This window comes from Podarcis pityusensis (assembly GCF_964106645.2).
Source record: "Podarcis pityusensis genome assembly, chromosome: 3".
NCBI lineage: Eukaryota > Metazoa > Chordata > Lepidosauria > Squamata > Lacertidae > Podarcis > Podarcis pityusensis.
The window spans coordinates 116,396,798-116,415,097 of NC_138026.1; the positions used below are offsets into that span (position 1 = coordinate 116,396,798).

Here is an 18,300-nt window from a genome sequence, read left to right on the forward strand (position 1 = left end):
CAGCCGGAGGCCCCATTAGCTAAAGTGGTCTTCAGGTTAAGAACAGTTTCAGGTTAAGAACAGACCCCCAGAATGAATTAAGTTCTTAACCCGAGGTACCACTGTATTGGAAATGTACATCCAGTCCCCGCCCCTTTAATTTTTTGGGGGGCCCCCAAGAAAGTGGGGCCCTAAGCTATGGGTTGTTTAGCTTATATGTAAATCTGGCATTGCTCATGGGACAGCTTTTTCCCATAAGCCCAGTACACAGAGGAGATTTTGCTGCAATTTATGGGCCACAGTGCCACCAGGCAAGGTTGCCCCATGCTTATTGGGCATGGAACGGGGCTTTTAAGAGAAATAAGTAAAATGAGCAGAAAGGGAAGAAGCACACACAGATACTTTCGCTGCAGACAGGTACAATTTTATTCTGCATTCCAATGAGCAGGAGTGTAAGAGCAAATGTAGATACCCCCTTCAGCCAAATCCTCTGTGAGAGAAAAGGAATAAAAAGAAAACAAATAAGACAAAGTCAAATTTGACCTCTTGCGCTTGAACAAGCTCACTACTCCATTTGTTGCTGATTTGTGGTGTTCTATTTTTAAAATAAAGTATTCTTGCTATTGATATTATTATTCGCAACAACAAGCACAAGAACAACCACCTGCAGGAACTGTTTGCCTTGACAATATCTGGGGCAAGTGTAATGTGTGTGGAAGCCGCCAGTAAGAATATTTCAAATGCACCATCTTCAATTCACTTGCAAGTGAATCAATACTTTAATTACCAAGTATTTTTCATAGAATCATAGAATCGTACAGCTGGAAGGGACCCAAAGTGTCATCAGGTCCAACCCACCACAATATCTGGGAGCTTTATACTTACATAACTATGCAGCATTGAACATTCTCTGCACATTTTCCTTTAGTAAAATACGCAAGTGGGCATCGGGGTTTGTAACAAAGCCCATGGATCGCCTTACATTGCCTTCTGTTTCTTACAGGATCTTGATCTGCATGTGCACACAGAGAGAAAGCAAGTGAAATGCCATCTAAATATAATACCCTAAACCAATATTTCTAATTCTACGTTAATTTAGCAAAAGTTATCTGGCAGAAGAGCATTTGTAGTTTTCAGAGCTCAATCCACTTCACTTAAACCTCCAGGTGGAAAGTCTTCTCTTGATGAAGGGGCAGAGAGTGTGGTTTTCAAAGACTTCCTGGGTGTCAGTAGAGGTCCAGCTGGCGCTAACCTTGGTAACCTCATCTTTGAGCAAAGATTTATGGTTCTATCCATTTCGCTTTCTTTCATGTTTTTCATTTTCCATTCTTAATCATTCGAAATGACACTATGCAAAGATAAATATTTGATTGACCTTTGTGAAAACTTAGAGCTGGACAGAAGTGGTATCTTACTCAGAGGCAAATACGTACTCTACAAGGGAGGAGTGGGTTTTATTTCTTGCTGTTAGTATGAAACTCTGCTTAGGTTTGAATAGCCAATTAAATTAAATTGAAGCCATTTATTTACTACTTGTGTAAAACTTTATTTACTACTTGTTTACTACTTATTTACTACCATTCTTCATCTGAAGATCACAGAGTGGTTTACAACATTAAAATACAAAATGAAAATACGAAACAAAAAATAAAACAACAGAATCCATTCCCACAAACCTGTTTGAAAGGTCACGTATGGTTTTATCAGCCAAAGACCTTTTTATATTCTTATTTTATTTTTTTCCATGATGATCTTTATTAGTTTTTTTTATTTATTTACATACTGTACATACACATATTACATTGCTTTTTACATTTATACTTGCTCCTGACTTCCCTCCTTCCTTCTTCTGGCTCCTTTATGTCATCTCTATCTTTTCGCATTGTCTTTATTCATTTTGTATATAGTTGTTGTTCTTCCATTTTTGTCTGTAAGATGTCTGTAAACAAACAAATCTTTCTATATATACAATTCTTGTTGTCTGTCTATATTCATTTACCTATACTTTTTGTTACATTGGCCATATTATACATTTTTACTTCTTATTGTTATTATTGTCCAATAAGAGCCAGTGCGGGGTAGTGGTTAAGGGTGGTAGACTCGTAATCTGGCGAACCGGGTTCGCGTCTCTGCTCCTCCACATGCAGCTGCTGGGTGACCTTGGGCTAGACACATTTCTTTGAAGTCTCTCAGTCTCACTCACCTCACAGAGTGTTTGTTGTAGGGTAGGAAGGGAAAGGAGAATGTTAGCCGCTTGGAGACTCCTTAGGGTAGTGATAAAGTGGGATATCAAATCCAAACTCTTCTTCTTCTTCTTCTTCTTCTTCTTCTATAGTTTCCCATTATGAGGTTTATTTCAATTCTACTGGTTTCCCTATTTCACCTCATCCTCCCTATGTATGACACAATTTTTTCCCATTTTTTTTTGAAATGTTTTATTGCCCTGATGTCAAATTTTCCCTATTAGTTTGGCTATTTCTGCATACTCCATAACCTTGTACTGCCACTCTTCTACTGTTGGCATTTGTTGCTGTTTCCATACCTGGGCTAGCAATAACCTCGCCGCTGTTGTTGTGTACAGGAACAATTTTTGGTCATTCTTATTAATATACTATCCTACCATTCCCAACAAAAATGACTGGTTTTTTCAAATGCGTATACCTGAAGGTCTTCTTTAGTTCGTTGTATATGTTTTCCCAATAAGTTTTCACTTTGTCACATGTCCACCACATGTGAAAGAAACTGCCTTCTTTCATCCCACAATTCCTATTTCCTGTTTTATACATCTTTGTTCAGTTAATTGGCGTGAAGTACCACCTGTACATCACTTTTAACAGATTTTCTTTTAACAATGTACATGCTGTGGATTTTAGCCCAGTGTTCCATAATTTTATCCACTTTTCATACTCAGTGTTATGGCCAACATCCATTGCCCATTTAATCATGACACTTTTGATTTCTTCATCTTTTGTGTGCCATTTTAGTAAAAACTCGTAAACCTTAGACAGTATTTTTGTTGTTGTTCTGTAGTACTGCAGTTTCTAATATTGATTTTGTTTGTTCAAATCTCTTGCTTTTTTATCTTTTGAGAAAATGTCATTCATTTGGTGGTATTCCATCCAGCTTGATAATTTATCTTTTAATTCCTCATAAGGCTTGATCTTAATTACATTATTCTCTTCCAACAACATGTCTCTATAAGTTAACCATTCTCCTTTTATATTTAATCTTTTCACTGAGAAGGCCTCCTGGGGTGACAGCCACCATGGTGTCTTTCTTTCAAACCACTCTTTAGATCTTATCCAGGCTTCATATAATGGGCTTTTTATAATATGATTTAAATGCACTCCAACCTTGTCATACCAAAGGTATGCATGCCTCCCATATCTGTTTCCAAACCCCTCCACATTCAATACATCTGTGTTTTCCAAACTGAACCACTCTTTTAGCCATGTTATACATGCAGCCTCATAATATATTTTAAGATCTGGTTGTGAAAAACCTCCTCTTTCCTTTCTGTCCATTAGAATTTTAAATTTTATTCTAGGCTTCTTCCCCTGCCATACAAACTTTGAGATCATTTTTTGCCACTAATTGAATTAACCTTGTCCTGTGACTATGTGGATGGTTTGAAATAGATACCTAAGAGCATCTTAGGTAACACACTCATCTTAATGGCTGTTATTCTTCCACAAAAAGATAGCTTCAATCTATCCCATATTTCCAGATTTGTTGTTACTTCTTTCCATGGTGTTTTGTAGTTATCCTTAAATAGGTTTGTATTTTGGGGGGAGAGCCAGGCATCCCAGACCCATCATTTCCAAATTATTTTTCATAAAAAACCAAGCAAATACCTTTTTATAAAGACACTTTTTTTTTTTTTTTTTGCCTTGGGAGAGCATTCCATGAATGGGAATTCACCCCAGAAAGGACCTGTTCTTGGCTTACCACCCTCTTGTGAAGGAGGCAGATAAAGGAGAACATCAGAGGAAGTTGGCAGCCTTTGGGTCGGTTGATATGGGGAGAGGCAGTATTTGAGGTATTGCAGTCCTGAGTCATTTAAAGTCATTTAAGGCTATATAGGTCAGCTTCCTCTCTTTTCTCTTTGGGTCTACTCCGGGCACCCACTGCCACCTCTCTTGGTCTTCCGCCCACCACAAAGAGAGGAGCCTCATCACGCCATCCCACAGGGGCCTGGGAAGAGGATGCCCCCAGCCCAAGTGTCCCAACGGAGACTGGCCAAAGGTGAACCTGAGGCCAGCACCTTACTCACCTTGGGAGGCGGCAGCGGGTGCCACCAGGCCTGTGTAGCAGAAAGGTTCCCCTTTGGCACCGGCCACTCAGCTACCAGGCAAGGACAAGAAAGGCCAGCGTGGCAACTGCCTGTCTGCCAATTCCCAATACCAAGGGCTGGCAGACTGGCTGGCTGGGCTCCCTCACCCACTTGTGTACTCTGACGCCACCTCAGCTCTTGACACCCAGAACCCCTGGCCAATACTGCCAAGTATCACCCTTTGGAAACATCCATCCAAGTTGGACCAGAACAACCACAAAGCAGTGCCACCCACCCCCAACTCAGACAGTCCTTTCAGAAGCATACCATGCTAGGTGGTATCAAAAGACCCTGAAAGGTTGAGGAGAATTAACAAGGACACATTTCCCCTGTCTCTCTCCTGACAGAGATCATCATACGGGGATTTCCTGTGCCAAAACCTGGTCTCAACTGCAATTGAAATGGATCTAGAAAATTATTTCCCTCCAAGAACGTCTGGATATGGTCCATGATCATCTACTCAAGAACACTGCGTAATAAGGAGATAGCAGAAACTAGCCAGTAATTACTTAGATCTTTTGAATCTAGGGAGGGCTTCTGAACTTGTGGTCTTCCCACTGCCTCCTTCAAGCAGGGAGGCAATATCCCCTCTCTAGAATAGAATCATAGAATTATAGAGTTGGAATAGGCCACAAGGGCCATCGAGTCCAACCCCCTGCCAAGCAGGAAACAAATAGGCATTAATCAGCTCCCTGGATTCCCAATACAAGTCAATAGGATTGCCAAAGTTTTTCATTTCATGGATACAGGATGTGCTGGGTTGGTCCAGAATCTGGCACAATCTAAATTACAAACTGGACCAGAAATCAGATCCGGTTATAGGGTCTTTATTCTTACGGTAATAACAGCAACGATGCTTTTCTCCACAACTTCCAATGTCTTCATAGCCATGAGGGCATTCCTTCAACACACAGTGCGCTGGCCGATCGCCATACATGCATGATTCTTCATCTGAAACATCAGTGAATCCTGTAGTAACAGAGCAGCAAATGACCTTTAGCTACCTATCCACTTACAAGAGAATTCAAGTAGAATGGTGGGTATGATAAAATCTAATAAATAACAATATCAGCAAAAAATATTTAAGAGAATGCAGAGAAACTCAGGTGGATGTTTTTTAAAAAAACAAGCAAGCAAGCAAGCACCTATTTTAACAAGAAGAAATAGCAGAGATTGGTGCAACACAGAAGAACACATCAAAAAATGAATATGGCAGACTCCTTCCACCTCCCGTCTTGCTGTACGTATACCCAACTTTAAGCTTTAACCCAACTTTAAACTTTAACCCACAATCCCCACACAAACCTGCCACTGGTACCCAGTGTACTAAGGCCTCTGCCATGGTTCAAAATTGCATGGCATGTGCATTTAACCTGTGTGATTTCCATTGTAAGGAACAAGGTGAGCATGCTGTTGTGAGATGTCACAGGAAGTCAGTTTATCCTGTGACACCATGTAAGAGCATCCCTACCAGTCCCTGACCTGCATGATAATTGGCCTTTGCCCAAGAAGAAAGATTGAGAGTTTAATGCTTTTTTCGCACCAAGTAAGCATTTAGCTGTTCACCTTTCTTCCACGGCAACGCCTTTTCAGTGTGCCTGGTGTTTAGTTGAAAAAGATGTGGGTGGTGCTGTGGTCTAAACCACTGAGCCTCTTGGACTTGCTGACTGTAAGGTCAACAGTTCGAATCCCCGCAGTGGGGTGAGTTCCCGCTGCTCTGCCCCAGGTCCTGTCAACCCACCAATTCACAAGCGCACAAGTGCAAGTAGATACTGTATATGGCAATTGGAAATGTAGAATGGGGAAATGGGTGGAAAAGAGGAATAGGGTAAGCATTGGCCCTACACAGTGGCATTACTCACTCCAGTCCCATTTAGGACTCATATAATTGCTTACCTGGATTGGGAATGAGTAGCAGAGCAAACACAATATAGAAAAAGTATATGGTCTTCATAGCTCCCAGAAGGTCAAGGTGGATGCTCCTTGTATCCCAACCTGAAAGGAAATGAAGAAGCAATGTGTTTTGGTGTGTCTTATACTCCTCTGGGTATTAAAAAAATCTCCCTAGGCATTATACATTTAATTATAAATTGCCTTTAAGTATCACTGCTCTAGAGTACATTAATCTGCCAATGCCTTTGCGGTTCACCCGGTTGGAAAAATGGTTTCAATGTGGCTCAGATCTTACTAATAACTGAGGTCCCTATCAAGCAGCACCAGTTTGCATGTTCGTCCTTGCTGTTCTGTACAGCAGAAGAAGTTCTGTACAGTACATTAACCTGACGATGCAGTCAAGATTCACTGGATTGGAAATATGGTTTCATACCCCCATTAGCACCTATAGATCCACTCAACCATCATAGCCACTGAGCAAAGTCTCTTCCATCTCCTTTTAAAAATAATTTAATTGTAACCTCAAAGGTAGAAGCATGGGTGTCCACAGAAATTCTTACAGAGAGAGAGAAAATAAAACGTTGAAGAGGACAGGCTTGTTTCAACATTTGATCCCCTATCTGCACTCAACTCTACCTGTGGTTCCTAAAAGCCGTCTAATGGCTGGCTAAACCAGGTGAGGGTAGCTCTGGGTCTCAAACCCAGAGTAAATTAGGGACTTGTCTGTCCCCTGCGAATGTAGGCAAGCTTCAAAGAATTGAGCGGACAAGACTAATATTGGGCCCAATAGTCAAGCAGGCAGTTTCTGCACATGCGCCAACTAGACTGGTGACTGGGAGTGGTCGCCGAAACCATATAACACCAATCCTAAAAGACCTACATTGGCCCACAGTATGTTTCCAAGCACGATTCAAAGTGTTGGTGCTGACCTTTAAAGCCCTAACCACCATTGTTCAGACTGGACACTGAGGTCCAGCTCCGAGGGCCTTCTGGCGGTTCTCTCACTGCAAGAAGTGAGGTTACAGGGAACCAGGCAGAGAGCCTTCTTGGTAGTGGTGCCTGCCCTGTGGAATGCCCTCCCATTAGATGTCAAGGAAATATACAACCATCTGGCTTTTAGAAGACATCTAACGGCAGCCCTGTTTAGGGAAGTTGTAAATTATTATTATTATTATTATTATTATTATTATTATTATTTGGAGGAAATGTGAGGCAGGTGGGGCTCATTAACCTGGAATGGGAGCCCATCTAGGAGAAGAAAAACTTTGATCCTCTACCTTCACTGCTTTGTGGCTATGCTTCAGGAGTAATCCCCAAGGAATAATCCATATCTTCTGTCTTGCAAAACATCTACACAAATCCAGAGTGGAGTCCCAAGGCAGTCAAACAGTGCTTTATAAACCTCTTTCTGGCACCCCCTGTGGCCCAGCTGCTCTCAAATGGACAGCATCAGCGATAACACATAGTACAAAATATACAGTGCACTCCCTCTCTCTCCCCTCCTTTCTGCGGTTATTTATTTTATATTTTATATCTTTTCATTACTGCATAACCAATTTAAATCTATTTACTTATTTGTCCTGATCTTTTCCCTTAATTGTCACTTACTGCACGTGTTTATATCAGGCCTGCTAATGTTGTGATTTGTTTACAGTGCATCTTCAAATAATCAATCATTTCCCCCCATTCTATATTTAGAAATCTCTCTTCTCGATTTCATATTCTTCAACATAAAGTGCAGTCTCAAATCAGCATTGCCAGAACTCTGGGAACATTTCTCTAATTCTGCCCCAGAGATAACATAGAAACAATCTCCTTCTGATTCATGTAGGTACAAATGAAGACTACCAGACACAGTGTGTAACATATAGCAAGGGCCTATGAGACTATGTGTAGGAATTGGAAGGGCCTTGGGGCACAGTTGGTTGTCTCATCAACCTTTTGTGTTGAAGGTCAAGGTCAATTAATTTCATTAGTCGATTTACCTTGTCTAAAGTAACCCAATGAAACTTCCAACATCCATAGAAAGGAACAGATCCTACCATGCAAAGGGAGCGTGTGCTGGCGAGGCCAACATTCCTGCAAGGCACAGGCATCCCATGAGTGAGCAGACCATATCTTGAGCTTACTAGTTTGGGGAGTGGGCATGGGCATTTCTTGGGTCAATGTTGTAGCTGCCATGCAGTGCTGAAGCTCATGTCCTGATCTTGGACTCTTGAGCTTTGACTCCTGGGTGGTCCCACCATCCTTTCACCAGTGATAACTTTTTTTGGGGGGGGTGGAGGGGAATAACTCTCTTGTTCAGGAAAGATTTGCACCTTACTTCCAAGAAAGCGTCTCTGTCGTCATGTTCTGTTTGCAAGCATTGCATATATTTTGATTGCGTATGGAGTGAGTGGATGCAGCTGATATGCTTCACAGCATCTTTTTAGTAGCAAGAGAGCCCCTCCCTCCATCCAATCTTTTCTTATACCTCTTTGATCTCAGTGCAATAAAGAAACATAATGTTCCTCATAGAGGTAGTTAGTTGCCCAGGCAAGAGCATGATGTGACTTATGAGAGAAGCCAAATCACCAGACTGTTCAATGGTGATGGGATTAAAATCAGGCCAAATATTTCTTGACAGCAGCAGGCAGGGCAAGGGTTGGCATGACATTGGGTCAAAGGATCAGTACATCAGGACTTCCGCTTGTGGCGCCATGGAAGATGGCTGAAAATTCCATCGCTCCGGCTCCCACAGGGTAATTAGAGGCTGAGATGGGAGTAATCAGCCTCCCAAAATCTTCCTGGGGTATGGGAAGACACAGTCTCATCCACGGATGCCCAACAAACCAGCTCCAATTTCGTAAGGAAGGAGGGTCTGGGGGCACTGGCTGGAAAGCCCCCGAGACAGTCCCCCCAGAAGAACCATTTACATTATCTATAACAAGCGAGACTGGAGTGTTTTGTATTTGTTGATATAAATATGGCTGTAAAACTATAAACTGTCTGGAAATAATAATACTATCTAATTAAGGCTTTTGATCTTTGATTTGATTGGAAGAGGATAAAAGATTCTCCAGTTTGCTGAGATTAGACAGAAGCAGGATCTCATTAGCCACTGGAGAGATGTTAAAAAACTTTGGATAGTTTCCTAGAATTTGTGTGGAAGCTGTGTCACACTTTTAATTTGGAAATCCGCCATGATGGAAGTCAAGACCAAGCTGCAGAATTACAAACAGCCATAGGGGGAGGTGAGCCTTTAATATTTGTATTTCCAGTTTGATTTGGTAAACCTCCTCTGGAAAGGCTAATGTTTGATACAACCAGTCTGGGAAAATTAATGAGCAGACGCTGAGACTTGATTTCATTGGAACTGAGTGAAGATGGCGGCTGCCAGCAGCGAAAAGACCTTTGGATTGATTTGGCAGAAACACCAGCGTGTGAGGAGATGCTGCAAACTTATAGATGGGAATCATAGACATAAAATCCACACAGAAATACATCATTGCTTATTTCAACCTGCTTGTGGGAACAACTAAGAGGTTGAGGAAGAAGGAAGGTTAACACCAGGAAGAATTAAGAAGAAGAAGAAGAGTTTGGATTTGATATCCCGCTTTATCACTACCCGAAGGAGTCTCAAAGCGGCTAACATTCTCCTTTCCCTTCCTCCCCCACAACAAACACTCTGTGAGGTGAGTGAGGCTGAGAGACTTCAAAGAAGTGTGACTGTCCCAAGGTCACCCAGCAGCTGCATGTGGAGGAGTGGAGACACGAACCCAGTTCCCCAGATTACAAGTCTACCGCTCTTAACCACTACACCACACTGGCTCTAGAGGAATTAGAGGAACCATCGGAAATGACTATGAAAAGAAGATATGAGATGATCAGAACCCTCGCACTTGAAGCATGGGAAGTCCTATTAAAAATTTGATAATTTGGCAGAACATTTGGATTATTTGATATGTATATGTATAATTTGGAATATTTAATGTGATTTGATTGGATTGTAAAAGTGGAAAATTTAATACAAATGAATTTTTTAAAAAACAAAGGACCAGTACATCATCCCACAAGCTCCATGTTGACAGAATGGTTCCGCTGGGTTTGAACCCCTCCAAACCAGAATAATGGGAGTCGGTCAGTGTTGAAGTTTGCTGTGGTGCAAGCCAGGTAAGCGAGGTCTCACTGGAAGACCAGGGTGCAGACTCCAAGCAAGCAGATACCGAACCCATGCTTGGGTTTGCTGTGGTCAATCCACCCCCTCAGACCCCTAATGGGTTCCCTCCTATACTATGTTGATCCTACTCAACGCCATTTCCGCCCTCACACAAACAATGTTCTTTTGCCTAACAAAGGAAAACCATAATTTCCCTGAGGGAAAGGCAAAACAACAGCAACAACAACCAAGTGTCTCAGTTTTTGAGAGAGAAAATCATTTCTGGCCCTGTCAACGAACAACCCAAAATTGCTCAGTAAAGGCACTAACCCAAGGGTGGGCAAGAGAGAAGTTCTCAAAGCTAAATGGCTGTGAGCTCCAGGGTAAGCAGCCTTACAAAGGCTCTCCCTTCCCCTCTACAGCAAAGGCTCATGCACAGGGCCTGATTTAGGTTTCATGAGGCCCTAAGCTACTGAAGGTAATGGGGCCCTTTATATGTCCAGCTGTCCTTTGTCAACAACAAATTGTCGCTGTTTTTGTGTTGAATATGTGCTATATGGTAATTTATGGACCTAATATGGAGCCTACACAACACAAAACACTGTTCCTGTATGTACTTTTTATTTTATTTTATTTTTATCTTATATTTTGGAAATGTAAATCCAGTTTTTTCCCCTTTAATTCTTTTGGGGGCCCCCAAGAAAGTGGGGCCCTAAGCTATGGCTTGTTCAGCTTATATGTAAATCTGGCATTGCTCATGGGACAGCTTTTTCCGATGAGCCCATTACACAGAGGAGATTTTGCTGCAATTTATGGGCCACAGCGCCGCCAGGCAAAGGCGCCCCATGCTTATTGGGCATGGAACAGGGCTTATAAGAGAAATAAGTAAAATGAGCAGAAAGGGATGAAGCACACACAGATACTTTTGCTGCAGACAGGTCCAATTTTATTCTGCATTCCAATGAGCAGGAGTGTAAGAGCAAATGTAGGTACCTCCTTCAGTCTACTGGTCTGTGAGAGAAAAGGAATAAAAAGGGGGGAAAAGACAAAGTCAAATTTGACCTCTGGCCCTTGAACAAGCACACTACTCCATTTGTTGCTGATTTGTGGTGTTATATTTTTAAAATACAGTGGTACCTCAGGTTAAGTACTTAATTCGTTTTGGAGCTCCGTACTTAACCTGAAACTGTTCTTAACCTGAAGCACCACTTTAGCTAATGGGGCCTCCTGCTGCCGCCGCGCTGCTAGAGCACAATTTCTGTTCTCATCCTGAAGCAAAGTTCTTAACCTGAAGCATTATATCTGAAGCGTATGTTGCGTGTCGAGGTCCCCAAGCCACCCCCCAAATAACTCACAACGCACACTTAATTTTTGTTTAAGGTTTTTGGCATAATTTTGGCCACAACTTTATTTAAATACAAAACCGTGAGTGATTGTTTAGGCATTGGTTAAGACTATCTGTCCCCCCGCCTGGGGACAGAACTGACTTCCGGGCACCACCGAAAGACAGTGCGGGGGAAAGCAAGTCGGAGAGAAATGGAGCTGGGTCACAGACCCTCAATTCTCATCCGCATGCTCCCCGAAGGCTTGCCGGCCCTAGTCCCATTCCAGGGATTGGACGAAAAGATGGCAAGCCCCAGGATTCCTTTAACGGAATTCCCTTTCCGCAGCAACCATGGAGGGGCAGGCCCAGCCTATCCTAACCCCTCCTCCACCAATTTATAACCAATGCCTAACCACAACCTTACAAGTTGTGACGATTTGCTACGCAGTAGGCAAAAACCAAATGGCCCAGCCAATCAGCCAGATGGACAAAATTCCTACCAGGCCCCTGCCCCAACGGCAGGCGACCCCATGACAGGCATAGCAAGGTCAATGCAACAACCCCTTACTCAAGGGCGGGTGGGCGGGTGATCCGTTGCACGCAGCAAAGAGAAAGCTCCAGGCTGCGTGCAGAGTATTTAAACATTTTACCCCTCCCACCAAAATTGCAACATAACTTTTACCCCAGCAACCCAGTGAACCAATCACTGCCCCAGGCCATCTTTAGAGACCCTGCCTGGTAACAGAGGGGTGGCTCAGCAGACCCCACCGCAACACGTGCTCTCCATGAAGGAGAACACGCTTAACCTGAAGCGTATGTAACCCGAGGTACCACTGTAAAGTATTATTGCTATTGATATTATTATTCACAACAAGAAGCACAAGTACAACCACCTTCAGGAACTGTTTGCCTTGACAATATCTGGGGCAAGGGTAATGTGTGTGGAAGCCGCCAGCAAGAATATTTCTAACACACCATCTTCAATTCACTTGCAAGTGAATCTATACCTTAATTACCAAGTATTTTTCATAGAATCATAGAATCGTAGAGCTGGAAGGGACCCAAAGTGTCATCAGGTCCAACGCACCACAATATCTGGGAGCTTCATACTTACGCAGATCTACAGCATACAACATTCTCTGCACATTTTCCTTTAGGTTTCAATAGAGCACCGCATCGGGATTTGTAACAAACCCCAAGGATCCTCTCACATTGCCTTCTGTTTCTTACAGGAACTACACCTGCATATACACACAGAGAGAAAGCAAGTGAAATGCCATCTATATATAATACCCTAAACCAATATTTCTAATTCTACATTAATTTAGCAAAAGTTATCTGGCAGAAGAGCATTTGTAATTTTCAGAGCTCAATCCACTTCACTTAAACCTCCAGGTGGAAAGTCTTCTCTTGTTGAAGGGGCAGAGAGTGTGGTCTTCAAAGACTTCCTGGGTATCAGTAGAGGTCCAGCAGGCGCTAACGTCGGTAACCTCATCTTTGAGCAAAGATTTATGGTTCTATCCATTTCGCTTTCTTTCATGTTCTGAATTTCCATGCTTAATCTTTTGAAATGACACTATGCAAAGAGAAATATTTGACTGAAACTTAGAGCTGGACAGAAGTGGTATCTCACTTAGAGGCAAATCTGTACTCTACAAGGGAGGAGTGGGTTTTATTTCTTGCTGTTAGTATGAAACTCTGCTTAGGTTTGAATAGCCAATTAAATTAAATTAAAATTATTTATTTGCTACTTGTGTATACCATTCTTCATCTGAAGATCACAGAGTGGTTTACAACATTAAAATACAAAATGAGAATACAAAACAAAACAAAAAAAACCCCAGAACCCATTCCCTCAAACCTATTTCAAAGGTCATGTATGGTTTTATCAGCCAAAGACCTTTTTATATATTTTTTATTTCCCCCCACATGATGATCTTTAATAGTTTTTTTTATTTATTTACATACTGTACATACACATATTACATTGCTTTTTTTGTCACTTTAGTTTTTTTATTCAAGATTTTCTTGTTTTACAGAAGTAAGTGTAATGTCTTTCACATTTTTTCCATGTTACATTTTTACAAATCCGTTTCAGTTGTTGAGACATTAGGGGGAGAAGAAGAAAAAATGATGGGGTGGAGGGAAGGAAGATGGGTGGGGGTGGGGTCGGGTGGCGATGTTTGTGTTATGCTTAATGTAAGTAGGGTTTGGTGTCAGCGTTGCTTGTGCTGTTCACTTGTGTTCCTTTGGTGGTGAGAGAGGTTGGGGTTGGCCTAGGGTGTGGTTGTTTGTTTGTGATTGGCTGTGGTGATCTTTGTTTTCGTGTGTGAGTGGGATGGGTGGGTTTTTTGGATCAGGTTAGCCATATTGATTTGTATGCTGTTGCTGGATTATTGTCATTGTCCTGTTGGGCTGTGTATGTGATAAAGGGGAGCCATACCAGGGTAAAGGCATCTTCTTCTGTTGGTCCCCGTGTCAGTTTCAGTTTATTGGTTAATTTTTCTAGAAGGGCTGTTTCCCATACTATTTGGTACCATTGGTCCATGCTTGCTCCTGACAGGTCTCTCCAGAGTCTGGTTATGGTGTTTCTGGCTGCTGAAAGTAGGTGGGTTATGAGTTCTTTGTGGTGTAAATGGGCATTGTTGTCTTGGAAGATGTTTAATAGGGCCAGTTCTGGGGTGACGTCTAATAAGGGCGATATAAACAAGAAGGGCAACAGTGGGCAGCCCTGTCTTGTGCCCTTTGTAATTTGGAAGCTCTCTGTCAATCCATTATTTATTATAAGTTTGGCATTCTGATCTTTATAAATTGCCTCTATGCTTCTTAAGAACTATGTCCCCAGACCCAACATTTCCAAATTATTTTTCATAAAAAACAAAGCAAAAACCTTTTTATAAAGATACATTTTTTATTTTTTTATTTTTTTTGCCTGGGGAGAGCATTCCATAAATGGGAATTCACCCCAGAAAAGACCTGTTCTTGGCTTACCACCCTCTTGTGGAGGAGGCAGACAAAGGTGGACCTCAGAGGAAGTTGGCAGCCCTTGGGTCGGTTCATATGGGGAGAGGCAGTATTTGAGGTATTGCAGTCCTGAGTCATTTAAAGGCATTTAAGGCTATATCGGTCCGCTTCCTCTGTTTTCTCCTTGGGTCTACTCTGGGCATCCACTGCCTTGGTCCCCTGCCCACTCCAAAGAGAGGTGCCTCTTCACGCCACCCCACAGGGGACTGGCAAGAGGATGCCCCCAGCCTAAGTGTCCAAACGGAGCTTGGCCAAAGGTGAATGTGAGGCCAGCACCTTATTCACCTTGGGAGGCAGCAGCTGGTGCCACCAGGCCTGTGTGGCAGAATGGCTCCCCTTTGGCACCGGCCACTCAGCTACCAGACAAGGACAAGAAAGGCCAGCGTGGCACCTGCCTGTCTGCCCAGCCTCCCACTCGTCTGCCTGTTCCCAACACCAAGGGCTGGCAAACTGGCTGGCTGGCTGGGCTCCCTCACCCACTTGTGTACTCCGAGGCCACCTCAGCTATTGACACCCAGCACCCCCTGGCCAAAACTCCCCAAGTATCACCCTTCGGAAACATCCATCCAAGTTGGACCAGAACCACCACAAATCAGTGCCACCCACCCCCAACTCAGACAGTCCCTTGAGAAGCATACCATGTTCAGTGGTATCAAAAGACCCTGAGAGGTTGAGGAGAATGAACAAGGACACATTTCCCCTGTCTCTCTCCTGACAGAGATCAGCATACAGGGAGTTTCTGTGCCAAAACCAGGTCTCAACTGCAATTGAAATGGATCTAGAAAATCATTTCCCTCCAAGAACGTCTGGATCTGGTCCATGATCATCTACTCAAGAACACTGCGTAATAAGGAGAGAGCAGAAACTAGCCAGTAATTACTTAGATCTTTTGAATCTAGGGAGGGCTTCTGAGCTTGTGGTCTTACCACTGCCTCCTTCAAGCAGGGAGGCAATATCCCCTCTCTAGAATAGGCATTAATCAGCTCCCTGGTTTCCCAATACAAGTCAATAAGATGGCCAAAGTTTTTCATTTCATGGATACAGGATGTGCTGGGTTGGTCCAGAATCAGGCACAATCTAAATTACAAACTGGGTTTTTATTCTTACTGTACAAACAGCAACAATGCTTTTCTCCACAATTTCCAATGACTTTAAAGCCACGAGGGCATTCCTTCAACACACAGAACCCTGGCAGATCGCCATACATGCAAGATTCTTCATCTGAAACATCAGTGAATCCTGTAGTAACAGAGCAGCAAAGGACCTTTAGCTACCTATCCACTTACAAGAGAATTCAAGTAGAATCGTGGGTATGATAAAATCTAATAAATAACAATATCAGCAAAAAATAGAGAAGAAAAAATCAAGAAAGGAATATGGCAGACTCCTTCCACCTCCCTTCTTGCTGTACGTATACCCAACTTTAAGCTTTAACCCAACTTTAAACTTGAACCCACAATCCCCACACAAACCTGCCACTGGTACCCAGTGTACTCAGGCCTCTGCCATGGTTCAAAATTGTATGACATGTGCATTTAACCTGCGTGATTTCCATTGTAAGGGACAAGGTGAGGATGCTGTTGTGAGATGTTACAGGAAGTCAGTTTATCCTATGACACCATGTAAGAGCATCCCTACCAGTCCCTGACCTGCATGATAATTGGCCTTTGCCCAAGAAGAAAGATTGAGAGTTTAAAGCTTTTTTCGCACCAAGTAAGTCCAATCAGACGCAGTGTGAAAAGAGCATTTACCTGTTCACCTTTCTTCCATGGCAATGCCTTTTCAGCGAGTCTGGTGTTTAGTTGGAAAAGATGTGGGTGGTGCTGTGGTCTAAACCACTGAGCCTCTTGGACTTGCTGACTGTTAGGTCAGCAGTTCGAATCCCTGCAGTGGGGTGAGTTCCCGCTGCTCTGCCCCAGGTCCTGTCAACCCACCAGTTCACAAGCGCACAAGTGCAAGTAGATACTGTATATGGGAATTGGAAATGTAGAATGGGGAAACGGGGGGAAAGAGGAATAGGGTAAGCAGAGCAAACGCAATATAGAAAAAGTATATGGTCTTCATATCTCCCAGAAGGTCAAGGTGGATGCTCCTTGTATCCCAACCTGAATGGAAATGAAGAGGCAATGTGTTTTGGTGTGTCTTATACTCCTCCGGGTATTAAAAAATCTCCCTAGGCATTATACATTTAATTATAAATTGCCTTCCTGTATCTGTCCTCAAGAGACCATGGTACGCAACTGAGAGGAAACTGAGGCAGAGTACATTAATCTGGCAATGCCTTCGCGGTTCACCCAGTTGGAAAAATGGTTTCAATGTGGCTCAGATCTTACTAATAACTGAGGTCCCTATCAAGCAGCACCAGTTTGCATGTTCGTCCTTGCTGTTCTGTACAGTACATTAACCTGACGATGCAGTCAAGATTCACTGGATTGGAAATATGGTTTCATACCCCCAGAAGCACCTATAGATCCACTCCATCATCATAGTCACTGATCAAAACAGTCAAAACTGTTAGGTTTCTGTTATGCCACTGTGCAGTTCTTGGAGTCACAAGACTCTATTGACATTCCAGATTGTTGGAAGTCTCACGGGAGACGGGAGACGGATGTTGAAGTTACTGGTTTCCTGTTTCTTTGTTCCTGTTGTTTTCTGTCTCTCACAGAGAGCAGATGCATATTCTTTTCTGTCTTGCGTAGTTAGAAATAAAGTAGCAATGTAGAACACATTTCTGGCTCCTTCTGCTGCTGTCTGAGTATTCTGCGCAATGGAGAGTGTGCCTGAAGTCTCATTCAAAGGCTTAGGCCGTTATTCACCATCAGAGGAGAGCCTAGATGGGGTTCCGAAGATACCGGAGGAGTAGCCATTACAGCTTGGTCGTACGGAGGCTCTGACTGGTATGCAACTGAGAGGAAACTGTGGCAGAGTAATAATAATAATAATAATAATAATAATAATAATAATAATTTTATTTATACCCTGTCCTCCCCAGCCAAGACCGGGCTCAGGGCGGCTAACAACCAATAATAAAAACAAGTTGATTAAAATACAATTTAAAAGATTAAGATACACCATTAAAAACAATTAGGGAGGAATCTCTTCATAGGAGGAGAAAGGAAAAAGAAAGAGGGTGAGGGAATCAAACTGATTCTGAGCCAAAGGCCAGGTGGAACAACTCTGTCTTACAGGCCCTGCAGAAAGAGATCAGATCCCGCAGGGCCCTGGTCTCAAGAGACAGAGCATTCCACCAGGCCGGGGCCAGTGAAGGGCTTTAAAAGTCAAAACCAGCACCTTAAATCTGACTCTGTACTCCACCGGGAGCCAATGCAGCTGGAAAAGCACTGGGTGAATATGCTCCCATGGCAGAGACCCTGTGAGGAGCCTCACTGCAGCATTCTGCACCCACTGGAGTTTCTGGGACAGCTTCAAGGGCAGCCCCACATAGAGCAAATTACAGTAGTCAAGCCTGGAGGTGACCATCGCATGGATCACTTTGGCCAGGTCAGGGCAGGAAAGGTAAGGGACCAACTGTTTGAGGGGGCGAAGGTGGAAAAATGTCGCCTTGGCTGTTGTTGTAACCTGCGCCTCCATGGAAAGAGAGGCGTCAAG

General features: G+C 43.0%; 1 long non-coding RNA gene across 1 annotated transcript; it reads right to left on the bottom strand.

The window, feature by feature from the left end:
• Positions 1-944: 944 nt before the first annotated feature.
• Positions 945-17,435, bottom strand: LOC308474758. The gene is made up of 4 exons (XR_013984934.1): positions 17,144-17,435; positions 6,209-6,307; positions 5,150-5,281; positions 945-991 (listed from the first exon to the last, which is right to left on the bottom strand). It is a non-coding gene; the product is annotated as an uncharacterized lncRNA (long non-coding RNA).
• Positions 17,436-18,300: the final 865 nt, after the last annotated feature.